Consider the following 14,685-nt stretch of genomic DNA (forward strand, 5'->3'; position numbering starts at 1 on the left):
TTAGCTTTTGCTCCAAAATGTCTCCTCATTTCCATTGTTGTCCCTCCTCATAGAATACCTGAAAAGACTCTAAAAAGACTCGAGAAATAACTAAAAGACTCAAAATCCTAAATCTAAAACATAGATAAATCAGTAAAAACAGTGTTATATCAGTAATTCTACCATGGGCACGTGTCGCTGCTCGAGATCTGTAATGACGAGAGTTTCCTTTTTGTCTTTAATGCTCCACTCCGAGATGCATTCGACTGGAATGATTCTTTATAACTCAGGATCCAAAGTTGATGCTAATATGGCGAGTGCATTCGCCGGTGTATTCTCTTTTCGAGGTATTCGAACCAGTTCAAACTTCTTGAAACTTTTAGAAAGATCTTTAACTACCTCAAGATATGCTTCGATTCTTGAGTCTTTGGCCTCATAGTCTACATTGAACTGGTTAACTACTAATTGCGAGTCACAATAAGCAACCACTTCTTCAGCTCCAATTCCTTGTGCCAGCCGAAGTCGGGCAATTAAGGCTTCATACTCTGCCTCATTATTAGAAGCACTAAATAGTAGACGGAATGACTGTTCAAGAATTTCCGATGTGGGTGACTCCAACTTGATTCCCACTCCGAATCCTTGTCTTGATGAAGATCCGTCTACATGCAATTTCCAAGTCTGACTCTCCGGTTGTTCTGGCGCACCAAGTACTTAGTTCGGTTAGGAAATCAGCTAAAACCTTGGCCTTCATGCTGACTTGGCTTTTGAACTTTATATTATATTCAGTGAGCTCCACTGCCCACTTCACCAACTGTTCAGACTGACTTGGGCTGTGAAGTATTGTTCGAAGTGGCTGGTTAGTTAACTCTTCGATAGGGTGGGATTGAAAATATAGACGTAGCTTACGGGCTGAAGTCACCACCGCAAATGTGAGCTTCTCCATCATTGTGTATCTAGTTTATGGATCTGTCATTGACTTGCTTATGTAGTAAATCGGCTTTTGTTCGTTGTGATCCTCCCAGATTAGGACTCCACTTACTGCATGATTCGACATTGAAACGTAAAAATAGAGCCTCTCATCCAGTTCAGGTTTGGACAATACAGGTGGAGTGGTTAGGTACGCTTTAAGCTACCCAAAAGCTTCTTCACATTTCTCATCCCAAGGAATTCTTTGTTTCTTTTTAGAATTTGATAAAACGGTAAAGACTTATCTGTTGATCTTGAGATAAAACGATTCAAATTTGCAATCCTACCAATCAATAGTTGTGCTTCTTTGAAGTGTTTTGGAGATGGCATGTTTAGAAATGCGTTGATTTGGTTCGGATTGGCTTCAATTCCCCTTTTTGTCACAATATAATCAAGGAATTCTCCGGACGGGACCCCGAAAGTACACTTCGCCGGGTTCAGCTTCATTTGATATTGATTGAGAATTTCAAAACACTCCTCTAGATGCTTAAAATAGTCTTCTTTTTTCAACGACAGACCAACATATCAGCTATGTAGACTTCATCATTTTTCCAAGATGCTTGTGGAACATCTTATTGACCAACCATTGATAAGTTGCTCCTGCATTTTTTAAACCAAAAAGCATTACCTTATAACAATAAATACCTATGTCCGTGATGAATGATGTTTTTTTCTTGATCCTCAGGATTCATCATTATTTGATTATAACCCGAGAAGGCATCCATGAAAGTTAACAACTCGATTCCAACAGTAGGCTCCACGAGTCGATCTATATGCGGGAGCGGGAAGCTATCTTTTGGGCATGCTTTATTAAGGTTTGTGAAGTCGATCCACACCCTATCTTTTCCATTCTTTTTTTTACCACAATGATATTTGCCACCCACTCTGGGTACTGTACTTCTCTTATAGATCATATCATTAAAAGATTGTCCACTTCGTCGTTTACTTCCTTCGCTCGCTCTACGCCGAGTTTTCTCCTTTTTTGTTTTACAGGCTTAAAGCTCGGATCCACGTTCAGCTCACGACAAATTATGCTCGGATCTGCTGCTAACCACGCAAATGAGGTCTTGTTTTTCCTCAAAAGTTCTACCAAAGCTTCCTTTAATTTGCCGGTCACAGTAGCCCAACCTCAAACTTTCCGATCTGGTTGGTCTTCCTCTAATATCACTTTGATCACGACATCATCCACTTTTTGCCCACTAGGAAATCTTGGAATTACTCCATTCTTCGCGAGCTTCGTTAATTGCTATTGGATCTTCAAACCGTGGCTACCTAGATAACAAGTCTGCGAAGCTTCTTGATCTCCTCGAATTATTTTCACTCTGTTCGGGGTTGGAAATTTGATGCATTGATGATATGTAGAGGGGACCGCCTTCATTTGATAAATCCAAGGAGTCCCAAGGATGATGTTGTAAGTTGCTGGTTTAACAAAGACAACGAAGTCGAGGATTTTTGATATCTTTCCGGCAAAAACTGGTAGCTTGATGGTTCTGAGAGACATGGCTGACTAACTTGTAACCGCCACCAAAGGAGATGGAGGTCCTAACACCTCAGCCCGACTAATCCCCATCCTTTCCAAAGTACTTAGAAAAATTAAATCCACCAAACTTCCCGTGTCGACGAGAATTCTTGGTACTTCGTAGTTAGCAACGTCCAAAGTAATGACTAAGGCATCATCATGAGGTCTTTCGAGGTTCCGGGTTTCTTCCTCATCGAATGATATTAAAGAAACTTGAAAGTGAACTTCTTCACTTAAGCTTGCTTTAACTAAAACATTTCGCCTATGCTTATTGATAGCATTGATCGAATCTCGACAAAGTTTGGAACCTCCAAGGATCACATTGATCTTTCCCTCTGAACTCCTTGGTTCTTCTTCGTTGGACGACCTCGGCCTTTTCACGTTAGGGTTTTGAGCTTCGGAGTTGTCCCTTGCTTCATGATATTTTTTCACGAAGTCTTCTATATTGAATTTAGAGAGATCCCCGCTTGCCCATAATTCTGCGAGATATCTTTTAAGGACACTACAGTATTTAGTCAAATGCCCAATCACTTTGTGTATGTCGCAGTACAAACTTTCATCTCGGACGCAAGTGTTCGACTTTCCTTTCCCTTGGAAATGCTTCGTGACGTTATTGTTGAAGGGTTGTGATCCGAATTTTTTAGGTCCTTGGTTATCCGTGGGCTCAAATTTCTTTGTAGGGAATGTGACAGTAGGGTTCGCTTGCTTATTCCTTTTCGAAAGATCTCTTTTTTATCTTCTACTTCCATCCAGTTGTTAGCACGAAAAAGCGCATCTTGGATTGTATCCGGCTTGTGAAGTATTAGATCCTCTTTAAACCTTGAATCGTGCCACAAACCTTTCCAAAGGGCGGACAATGCTGATTGTTGTGATACTCTTGGGAGCTTTGAAAGCACACCCTTGAATTTAGTAAGGAAAGCTCGAATGGATTCATTTGGTCCTTGTGATATATTACAAAGGTCGGTGTCCGAAGTGCTTTTATCCATAAGTATGGAGTTTATTTCAGGAACAAAGCTGACAGTTCGTTGATATTGCTGATTGATCCTGGCTCCAATTGGGTGAACCACATCAGTGCTTGTCCACACATATTCTCAGAAAAGAGTTTGCAGTATCCCGCGTCTTCTTCAGCTTCATCCAAGTCGACTCGTCCAGCGACGATCAGGAACGCTGTGAGATTGCTCTTTGGGTTTTCCAATCCGTTGTAAGGCTCAAGATTGAGTTTCCATGAATCTCTGATTTTCAAGCTTACGATTTGTGGGGTAAAAGGTGTTTGCGAGTTTCTTCAATGACTCGATCGATATCCGGCTCCGAACTAGTGGCCTGATGGAACTTCGATCTCATCTCTTTCAATTCTCGGCTAACATTTGTCATGGTCTCGAATTGGTCGAGACTTTCTTGCTCGTGCTGATCTGTTAGTTGATCATCATCTCCGAGCTGCGTCTCCCCATCCTCCCGCTGAATTACTTTGTTAGCGGCATCATGAGTTGTCTATCCGCTGGTCCCATTTTGTGTATGGGAGCTCGGCGAATTGAACATTCTCCTTCGGACTCCAAGAAGGTTTCCTGCACTCAGAGAATGAACACGAGATTGTATAGTACTGACATTTTGGCTAAGAAATACATGGGTTGTTTGTAGCGTATCAACAGCTTTTTCCACATCCAAGAACTTTTGTGTCATTTCTGACATGATTTGCAGCATGGTTTTGAGAGTTTCGGCCAACAATGTATTGAGGGCGTCTTCTTTGGCCATTGATGCTTGTCTCAAAAATGTGGTGAAGAAAATTTGACGACTCAAGAATCCTCCGTCCCCACTGGTTGCGATAAAATGTGGTGTCGGATTCATACACTCAAGTATTTATTTATTTAGTGAGAAGAATTATTTTTGAGGACAAAAATCAAGTGTAAAAACTATGAAATGGTATGAAAATAACTAAAGTGTATTTGTTAATAAAATTGCCCCTCTTTTACATGGCTCTTGGCCCTCTTACTTATACTAGTACATCACATTTAATTCTCAATTATACACCATAATTTTCCTTTAAATGTGTCTGTTTCAGTCTTTGGGTTTAATGTTTAAACATTCGAATTTGAATTGACTTTAGACTTCGTGGGCTTCGCCTTTCGATCCAAAAAAGCCGTGAACAAAATTGTCTTTAATCTCGAGTTCGTATCCACCTCACAGCATGGCCACCTCGCCTATATCCTCTCAACTCAAGGTTCTCATGGGTCCTATCCTTTGTGGACTCCTCTTATGCCTACATGGCAATCTTTGGTTGGTCCCGAACCATTGGTGTAGAATCTGATACCAACAGTAACCTCCGTTGAACTGCTGCTTAGAGGCATAACCTTGGTTGTACTGAACAAATGGCATAAATTGATTCTGTTGTGGTGGATACACTTGATCTTGGGGGTTTGCTACATTAGTGCTTCTGTAGGAGAGGTTTGGGTTGGGCTTGTAGTTGTTGTAGCCCTTGTTGAACCCTCCTTGGTTCTCAATGTAGATGATCTCTTCAGTTTGATCATTCTCCCCCCTTCTTGCATTTGGAAGTGCTCTTCATCAGTGATGTAGAGTATCTCCTTCTGCTGAGCCAGCAACAGTTTGTCTAGCTTTTCATTCAAAGCCTTGATATCCTTCCTTGTCTATCCTCAGTTTCTTTAGTTCGTCTCACTGATCGGTCATAGTCTTCATTGTAACACCCATCAGATTGTGCCAGATTTTCAACTAACTCTCATCCTTCTTCTACATCCTTGTTCAGGAAGTTTCCATTGGAAGCAGTGTCGAGCAGCATCCTTATCTTTTGTAAAGCTCTTCGGTTAGAGTGTGCTCAATAAAGAAGCTCTCTTAAAACCGTGATGGGGGCACTGAGTGGTATAACTTTTAAACCTCTCCAAGGCTTCACAGACAGTTTCATTATTTTTCTATGTGATGCCTGAGATCTCGTTTCTCACCCTAGCTGTAAGAGCATTAGAGAAGAACTTGGCAAGAAATGCTTTCTTATAATCATCCCATGAACTGATGGAGTCTGGAGGTAGAGTCTTCTCCCAATGGTGTGCTTTGTCTCCCAAAGAGAAGGGAAATAGTCTTAACTTAAACCCATCTTCAGTAACACCATTGATATTCAGCTACAGACCCTATCAAAGCTGTCAAGATGGTCCAAGGGGTCTTCCATGGAAAAACCATGAAATTTGTTTCCTTGGATCATGGAGATGAGACCGCTCTTGATTTCAAAGTTGATATTTTGAACTGGCGGTGGCACTATCCCTTGCCTCTGGTGATGATTCCTTGGGGCATCACCAGCGCCAATGTTTCTTGGTTGATCAACATTAGGTGGGTCTTGTATCTCAACTCCTTTGTTCTATTGATCCATAGCAGCTGGTCTTTTTTGATCACAGTATGCCTTTGCTTTTTGTAACTCACGAGCTATTATGTCAATTCTATCTTTGAAAGGTAGTAGGTGTGCAGATCCTTTGGACCGAGTTTGCATGCACAAAGAATTGGCAAGCAGACGAAAAAAATGTGTTTTTAACTTGAGTAATGTAAAAGAACTTGATCTTATTTTTTTATATATATATTTTGAATGTAACAATGCAACAATGAATTGGCAACGACGCCAAATTGATAATTAGGTTTTTACGCCTAACTATGTTGTGAAATTTGATTTCCCCTTAAACACTAACATGTTGATGCAGCAACAGGGGGTGTCAATTCAGTCCACTGTAATTGCTAGCAATCAAGATGTGTACATAAGCAACTAAGTCAAGCCAAATTATAATGATTGGGTCCAGTAGAACCAACATGTGATAAATTTAAGAACTAAAGTGCAATAATAGGTAACTCAACAGGTGAATGAAATAACAATAGAATAAAATTGCAATCAGTGGGTGGATACGGATAAATCAAAGAAGAACAGAAGTCCTAAGGATGGATTCATTGACAAGAGTAACTCTAGGGTTCATCAGGTGACTAACAGGCAAAAGGCAAATACCCTAGACAATAGATTCAAAACCAGATCAATCCACTCTCATACCATTGATCCTCATTACTTTACCACTTCCTAATCTCAAGTCTCGTTGATGAAATATAGCAAAGCAGGTTTTAAGCAACAATCTATTAAAGTCAATAAGCAGTCTAAACATCCAATCGTTTGCGCTAGAATCTACAAATCTCTGGAATTCGTAGATCAGACATCCATTTGAACGTCTTTTGGACGCTGGAATACCTTGGGTCGAATTTCAAACTAAACTGAGTGAAATAAGCGTTAGGGTCAACGAATCTAGAAGGGATCTAACCTAATCTTCACCACCTGAATAACCTAGAGATTAACCTAATATAATTCATCCTCAAAAACCCTAATCACTACTCAAGCAACATAATCAAGAACACAAACCCATAAATTACTCATCAAAATGTAGATTTAAACAAGATAAACAACTATACTGAATGAACTAAATGCAAAAACGAAATAGATTAAGAGTAATTAAGGTTTCAAGATTCTAAAACACAAAGAAAAACTATAGAATAAAAGTTTGGTCCTTTGGACAAACCCCAAAGTGACCTATTTATAGTAAAATATGAAAACCCTAAATTCACTAGAAGACAAGAGACTTGAGGCGGTTTAGATGAATGATCGATCTTGGGATCAAGCAAAGAGGGTGCTGCAAAGCCTGCGCCTTTGCCTCGATGCTACGAGTGATCAATTGGTCGAGTAGTTGCTTCTTCCTCTCCTCTTCTTATGCTCAGCTGTCTCGTTGAGTGGGGAATGAGGAGGATCTGAAGGCACCTTGAACGATCAACAAGTCTTTTAGAATCCATTGCCCTTGATCGAGTATTTGGTCGAGTAGAGGATCAAGTAAAGGGTCGAGTGGTTATCTACTGCTTCCTCTATAGATGCCTTGATAGAGTGATTGGTCAAGTGAATTGCTCTGCTGCTTCCCTCCTGGTCTGATAAAGTAGAGGGGCGAGTGATTTCCTTGTAACCTCCTTTTGAACCTGAAAACACACCAAAACATCCTTAGCTAAATGATGACGAATACATTCGTAAACTAAGTAAAATACAGTGTTATCAGAAACCCTAATTAGGGTTTTTTCAATCGAGTTTTTCTGTCGATTTCTTTAGAATTAATTAGGGTTAGTTAATATCAATTGATTTTCGTTGTAGATCTAATTAGAGTTTCTCGTTTTCGTTTAATTTTCATTGTAGATCTAATTAAGGTTTCGTGTTTCCGGTTGATTTTCATTGTAGATCTAATTAGGGTTTCTCGTTTTCGTTTGATTTTCATTGTAGATCTAATTAGGGTTTCGTGTTTTCGGTTGATTTTCGTCGTAGATCTAATTAGACTTTGATTTACAAATCGATTTACTAATGTTTTTTTTTATTGTAAGATGTCTTTTACTCGGAACGATTATTCAAGGTTTCGATCTCAAGGTAGTGAAGGAAACGCCTCGGCGATTCAGAATAATCGCCATATACATTACCACAGACGCCAATCAATCTGAACCATCAAGCAGATGGTGCTTCTCCTCCACCTGTCAATCAATCCCCCCGCGGTTCTACCTATCACACTACTTTGCTAGCTGCCCGACTCAATGACTTGACAATAAAAGAGTTACTTGCTAATCCTGACGTGTAGGTTTGCCTAGATTATGAAGAAACAGAGTGTCTGAAGTACAACAGGCGTGCCTGAAGCAGTACAGATCATAACAGAGAAAGTGGGAAAGTAGCAGTTGCTTTTGCCAGCGTGGCATGTTGATTGGAGTGAAGAAAAGGCGTATCAGTTTAGACAAAGGAGACGAAGTCGTTAGACATAGGACGTGGGCCTAGTTGTCAAGATAATGATGAGGAGCTACACTTGGACCTACTGGATAAAGTGAAGCATCCTGCCTTTTCCGTGAAATGATATAAGAGAAGTTTCGGTCTCTTATTAGGGTTAGCCACTTTACTTGTGAAAAGTGGAAGAGAAGAAAAGTTAAGTAGAACTTGTTCTTGTGGGTTTCATTGGTGAGTGAACAAAGAGAGCACACGGCTGTTGCTGTGTTTGTGAGGTGGGTAGTTTTAGTATCTGATAGGAGCAAATCAGGTTGTTGATGTTGCGTAACACTGTCCAAACTTATCTCTGATTGATCAGTTTGAAAGTTGTTCTAATAAAGTGTGTTTATTGGAGTTGTGTTCTTTGTCTAGTCAAAGTACTTAGGGATCTTTTACTTCAGATTAGACCCTAACCGGCCTCCGGGAACTCTCGGGTAAGCCACTAGGCTCTGATCTCTTCTTGTCTCTGTTCAGTTTTGTCTGTCTGATGGTGTTTTGATTTGTAGGTTTGACGATGACTCTTCAGTTGCAACTACTGTCCGGAGCATTTTTGAAAGAGATTTCAAAGAACCTCATGCAAATTGGACACAGACATCAGAAGCAGTGATCGATCGATGGTTTGAAACCTTTGGTGTAAGTCAAATAAGTTGTGTTTTGTTTGGTACAACAATTGATCTTGTCTATTTCTAATGTGTCTTATCTTTGTTTTGTAGCAAGTGTATAACTGGGACTCTACAATTATATAATACATTTCATTGTATTGATTTTGTAAACACACAACCACCTCATCGATAGCATTCAGAGAGGGATTCCAAAAAGAGTCAACAAATCTCCTTGTGGCACTACAATTTATATAAAATGATATTATTTTAAATATCAAAACATATGAAAGATAAAAAATATACATTAAATTTTTAAGTTCAAGGCTTGTTAAAAACATCATAAATTTGTATTTCACCAACACTCCTTACATAACCGAGTATGCCTGTAAAAAAAAAGAAATTTTAACAGAAGTTGAAGAAAAAAAATTGCTCTCACCGTTTGTCAAAGTGAGAAATGGTTTCCACAGTTTGTCTTTTCAATCAATTTCGGACAAAAATACCCTGGGAAAATTTCTTAATGGCATCAACCAAACCGTACAGCAGTTGGTATCGGTTTAGTTGATGCGGTTCAGTTTTGAAAACGACAAAAAAAAACGAAACAAAAAAACCGAAGAAGAAGAAAAAGAGAAGAGAGAAACAGAAAGATTTGAGAGAGAATTAAAAAGCTGTTCGAAATTCAGTATCCACTCCTTCATATTTCGACATCACTTCGAATTGTTGGGTAGTTGAATTGAACCACTAAACTCCAAAATCCGGCGAAGAGAAAGTTGTAGTTTTTTCTGGCGAAGTAAGGAACCTCCGGCGAGATAGCAACTTTCGCTATGGCTGGGAATAAAGCAAACGACGAAGTCCCGACGAAGCAGCATACCCAAGATAGTGGTCCAGAGAAGGAGAAGCGGGTATTAAGAGTTTCCCCGCGGAGAAAACGCTCTTCGACAAAGGCAACGGAGGAACTGGGTTAGTATCTCTAATTTACCGTTTGTTGTCTTTGAGTGTATCAGAATCGTAAAGCTTGTTTGATTAAAGGGTTAGAACTAGTCAGAATTTAGCATATCTTTAGGATGGAATTTTGAGTTATAATCTGGATAATTTTTGTGTACGTACACTAATTCATATTGCTTAACTGTATATCACTTTTAATTGCAAGCAGTCCAAGTGTTGCTCCGACTGAAGATCTTATAGTTGAAGAGTTACCACCAAGACTCTTTGCTCTATACTGGTACCCTTCCAAGACGAAGATGAACGCGTACTCTAAACCGGAGTACATTTATGACATAGCAAATGCACTAAAAGGGAAAAAAGAGATGCAGTTTCTTCTCGATTCTCCATTTAGGGACCTTTTTAAAATACCTGCAAACAAGGCTTCCTTCTCTGGTAAGCTTGTCCTTGGACTAATATGCCGTCAGTTAGTGACAAAGAAGGTGAATGAGATGTGGATGGTATTCGGCGGTCATCCAATCAGATTTGGATTAAGAGAATTTAGTATCGTAACTGGGCTGGAATGTGGGAAGTATCCCTAGAAGAAAGCCGTGGAGGCTGTTATAAGAGTGAAACATGAGTGTAATAGTGTTTGGACTACTCTGTTTACTGAGAGGTTTTGGGCGAAACCGAGTCCAACAATTGCTGATTTGGTGAGCTGGCTGTAGGAGGAGTAAAGCATGGAGGGGTGGAAGCAACTGGCTCTCTCTCTTATAATTCTGGTAGATGGTGTGATGATGTCCCACAATAACCCCAACAGGCTAACTTTGAAGACTGTTGAGATGACGAAGAACGTGCAGTTCTTCTGCAAATACCCATGGGGAAGGGTGTCTTTTACCCGTACTTTGGGAGGATAGGAAAATTCCAAACTCCTTCTGATGCTCAACTACTGATAAGGGGTTTACTGAAAGGGTCTTATGCACTCCATGGCTTCCCATTAGCACTCCAGCTGTTTGCTTTCGAAACACTCCCATCCATTGCTAAGGTAGGACCTGATGATGAAGCTAACAGGACATTTGCTTAGAGGTCTATCCATCGTCTTGCCTCACTGCGGGCAATCCAGACATCTAGCATATTGGAGTGTGAGGCTGCTGATGAGGTGTGTTCAATTGTTTATGTACGTACATAAAAAGTAAGTGTACATTCTCTATGGTTAACAAACTTATTTATGTAGGTTGAGGTCAACTATATTGTGAAACAAGCGGACAATGTTTGTCCTCCATCCCTTTCATGGGATGATGAAGTTGATGATCCAAAAGTTAATTACATTGAGGCACTGTTGATAGATGGGCACGAGTGGCAGGAGGATGAATGGGTTGGAGGTTATGCTGGAGTAACAAAGCAGGTGTGCCCACCACAACAAGAAGAGATAGGTAAGTATAAATGGTGTTTTCATATTTTCTGGTTATTGCACCCAGAAGAAAACCAATAAATAGCAGCAACTGGTTTATTGTAGATGTCAAGAGGAAACAAAATGCACCGGGCCCGAGCCCAAAAGCACCTGCTATGAAAAAACAAAAATCTGCTGTCGATTGTGATAATGAAGAAAATGATGAGGATTGTCTTGGAGAGCCGCTGCTTGAGAGGTTTTTAGTTGAAATGAGGAGGTGTTTCAAGAAGCAGGATGCCCAAATGTATCAAATGCAAGAAGATATGAAACATTTTATCCGCCAGGAGATATGTGCTGCCCTTGATCCAAAAGGCAAAAAGCCAGAACAAACCATACCTTCCCATGATTCACGGAAAGCACCTACATCTATGGATAAGGCACCGGTTACTGCGAAGAAGGCATCGAGAAGGATGTCTACAAAAGGAAGCACTGGAACGAGAAAGTCTTCAAGGCTGAATCGTGTTTCTCATGATGTGGACACTCCTGCGCATTCTGTTGGTGGTAATTCCAAAGAGGAAGATTTGGATGTCCCTGGAGTACCTACCATTGCTGTCGGCAGAAGAAGAAATTCTTCAAAGCCGAAGAAGAGTGTTTCTTTTGTTGTTGACAGTACTGAGCTATCTAATTCCAATAAGGAAGATATGCAAGGATTCATTGATGAACAGGTATGGCATGTAAGTACATTCCTAAATATTTTCAAATCCATATGTACGTATAACTGTACTGTCTGCTTCGGTACAGTATGAAGCCAATAATGAAAGTGATTTTATTGGAAAAGATGAAGTGGATTCTTCGTCCGCAGAAGAAGAGATTGTTGACACTGGATAAGCTATAGTTCCTTATGCTGGATCCACACAATCCCATCCGGTATGTCGTCTACTAATACTCTTACCAATCTGTTTTAATGGTGTACGTACATATAGGCTTAAAAAGTTAGTTATACTATGTTTCAGGATAGAGGAAATGTAGTTGTTGGTAAGACTGTCATTTTAGGTTCAATGTCTGGGACTGTCTATGTTTGTACACAGGAAGGGAGGCCTGTGGAAGAAGCTAGTGTTGACACCGAGATGGAAGAAATTCCATCTACTGTGCTTGCAAGAGCTTCAGAGGTATATCTTGTGGTAATAGTTCTATACAGTTTTCCATTACTATACGCATATATATTACATTAAAATGTCCACTTATATATTGCTTAACTCCATGGTAGCCTATGTTTCAGGATAATGGACCAATAGATGGTGTTGAACCTGTCCTAGTTGGTACCCATACAGAGGCCGATAAAAAAGCAAATGCTGATACAGAGATGGTAGACAATCCATCAGGTTTACCTTTAACATCTACACAGGTATGTGTTCAGCTAATAGTCACTTGTTGTTTTTCCATATGTGTACGCATATAAGACGTGTATGTATATTTGTTTCAGGAAGAAGCAAGTGATGCCAGTGCTGTGACTGAAGCTAATGGTAGCGAGGCAGAAGAAACTTTTGAGCCTTCTGATGGAGATACAGCTCGTGAGTCTGAAATTAAAGACATACCCGCCACAAGTGTACGTACATTTTTTGTCACTATTGTCTGTGTACATAGATTGTTTCATACATAACTAAAAAGCAGCTATCCGATGTTAAATTCTACAGGTTGAGGCGGCAGCAGAATCCAAATTAGTGCCAGGGATGAAAGTGGAAATACCTGAGAAGACCCACAATGATCCCCCGTCACCATTTCAAGTAGTTAATAATGTAAGTTAACTATAGCTGAAAATAAAATTTACTATGAACTGTTCAAATTTATAAAATTTATATTATGCAGATGATACGCGAGTTGGATACACAAGGCTCCGTTGATTTGGGTGCACCTAATGATATGGAGGTAACAATTTGTGTGTTTGAATTCCTAATCACTTATTAGCATACATAGGATTATATGTGTACATTATAGAGACTTATGTAGGTTAACTTGTACAGGGAGTGATGGAAGAGCCGGGCATTGTCGAGGGGTCTGGAGGAAATGAGGATCCAAACCCAGGGTCAGATGAAGCAGACAAAACCGTCTCTATTCATAAAAATAATGTATGTACCTATTTTTACCATGGACGTATTATAGAAAAACGAATAAAACTGTTGTTGACAATCATAATTGTTTACAGGATGAATCAGACAATGATGTTGTTGTCGAAGCAAAAAAAGAAAAAAAAGCAGCCCCAAAGGTCCCAAAAAAGTGAAGAAGCAACTAGTCTATGAACAGGATGATGCCCTTCCTGGAGGTTTTAAGGAAACAATAGTCTTGGTGGCAGATGTACCAACTCAACAGTCAGAGGTTGTTATCAAGGCTGGAAATGTCTCATACAACCCCCTGGACATGGTTGACCCTTCAAAAGTAGAGGAATTAACCAATATCATTAAATGAGACCATGTGTAAGTATATTCTATTATATTGGATTAGTAATTATTCCATCATCATTTTTGCAAGTCTTAAGCTTGTTATCAAATATTTTACTGGATTTACAGGATTCATACTCTTCTCGGGTTTCGCAAAGTGGACAACGAGTTTTTTGCCAAGCTTATAACACCTGGTATAAAGATCAAAAGTTCGGTACGTTGCATTAATATACGTACACTACTTGCCACCATGTATAATAAATCCTACAAACATGGTAAAATATGGTTTAAGTGTACGTACACTGATTATATTTTTTGATCATTTCAGCATTTAGAAATGATGGCAATGTTGATGTGGCATAAGAACGGTGAACAACTGCTAGCAAACAGATGTATTGTATTGGACTTCTCCCTGAGGCATGAACTTTCCAAGCGGGTGGTCGACTTCAGGAAGTGTATTAATAAGAACGGGTTCAAATGGGGCAAATTTATGTCCGACATTGCTAATGGAGTACACATAAACCGTGAACCCACTATGAAGTGGGTGAAGGATGTAAAGAACAGCGAATAACTGTGTATGACGCTTTAATATCACACATGTGGGAGTCAGCTGTGAAGTCGAGAATGACTCCTATTTACGAAATGATGTCGTACTTAGTTAGAGCGATGTGCCAGTATGTCTTGACTTATGCGTACTCACTTAAAACTTTTGAGTATGAGCGTTGTTTAACCGTTGCTCAAAACCCAACTACAGGAGATTGCGGGCCTTACACGATGAAGTTCTTGGAGTTGCTCGCGTTTGGAAACCCTGTTTCAGACTTGTTCACCATTCGAGAAGCAGACATGGTCTTCTACCGTTAGAAATACTCGGTTGACATCTACGAGCACGGAAAGCGCGAGGCGGGTTCTGTGTATTTTGCTATAATCATCCAAGAACAATAATCTGAATCTTTGCAACTAATTATTTTGAACAAACCTATCGAAGATATTTGATTGCAACTACATTTAAGTTTGGAGATTGTAAGAAGTTAATTTAGTTTTCGTTATCACTCTCTTCTCAAACAAAATGT

General features: G+C 39.7%; 3 pseudogenes across 3 annotated transcripts; 2 read left to right on the forward strand and 1 right to left on the reverse strand.

Annotated features, from left to right (window-relative positions):
- Positions 1 to 226: 226 nt before the first annotated feature.
- AT4G07935 lies at positions 227 to 5,948 on the reverse strand (annotated as a pseudogene; the record flags this gene model as incomplete). The annotated part of the gene is made up of 1 exon: positions 227 to 5,948.
- Positions 5,949 to 8,671: 2,723 nt separating this feature from the next.
- On the forward strand, positions 8,672 to 9,011 carry AT4G07946 (annotated as a pseudogene; the record flags this gene model as incomplete). Its single annotated transcript has 1 exon — positions 8,672 to 9,011.
- Positions 9,012 to 9,693: 682 nt separating this feature from the next.
- Positions 9,694 to 14,626, forward strand: AT4G07947 (annotated as a pseudogene; the record flags this gene model as incomplete). The annotated part of the gene is made up of 1 exon: positions 9,694 to 14,626.
- Between the last annotated feature and the right edge of the window lie 59 nt (positions 14,627 to 14,685).

The sequence above is a fragment of the Arabidopsis thaliana genome, chromosome 4 (assembly GCF_000001735.4).
Source record: "Arabidopsis thaliana chromosome 4, partial sequence".
Taxonomy (NCBI): Eukaryota; Viridiplantae; Streptophyta; class Magnoliopsida; order Brassicales; family Brassicaceae; genus Arabidopsis; species Arabidopsis thaliana.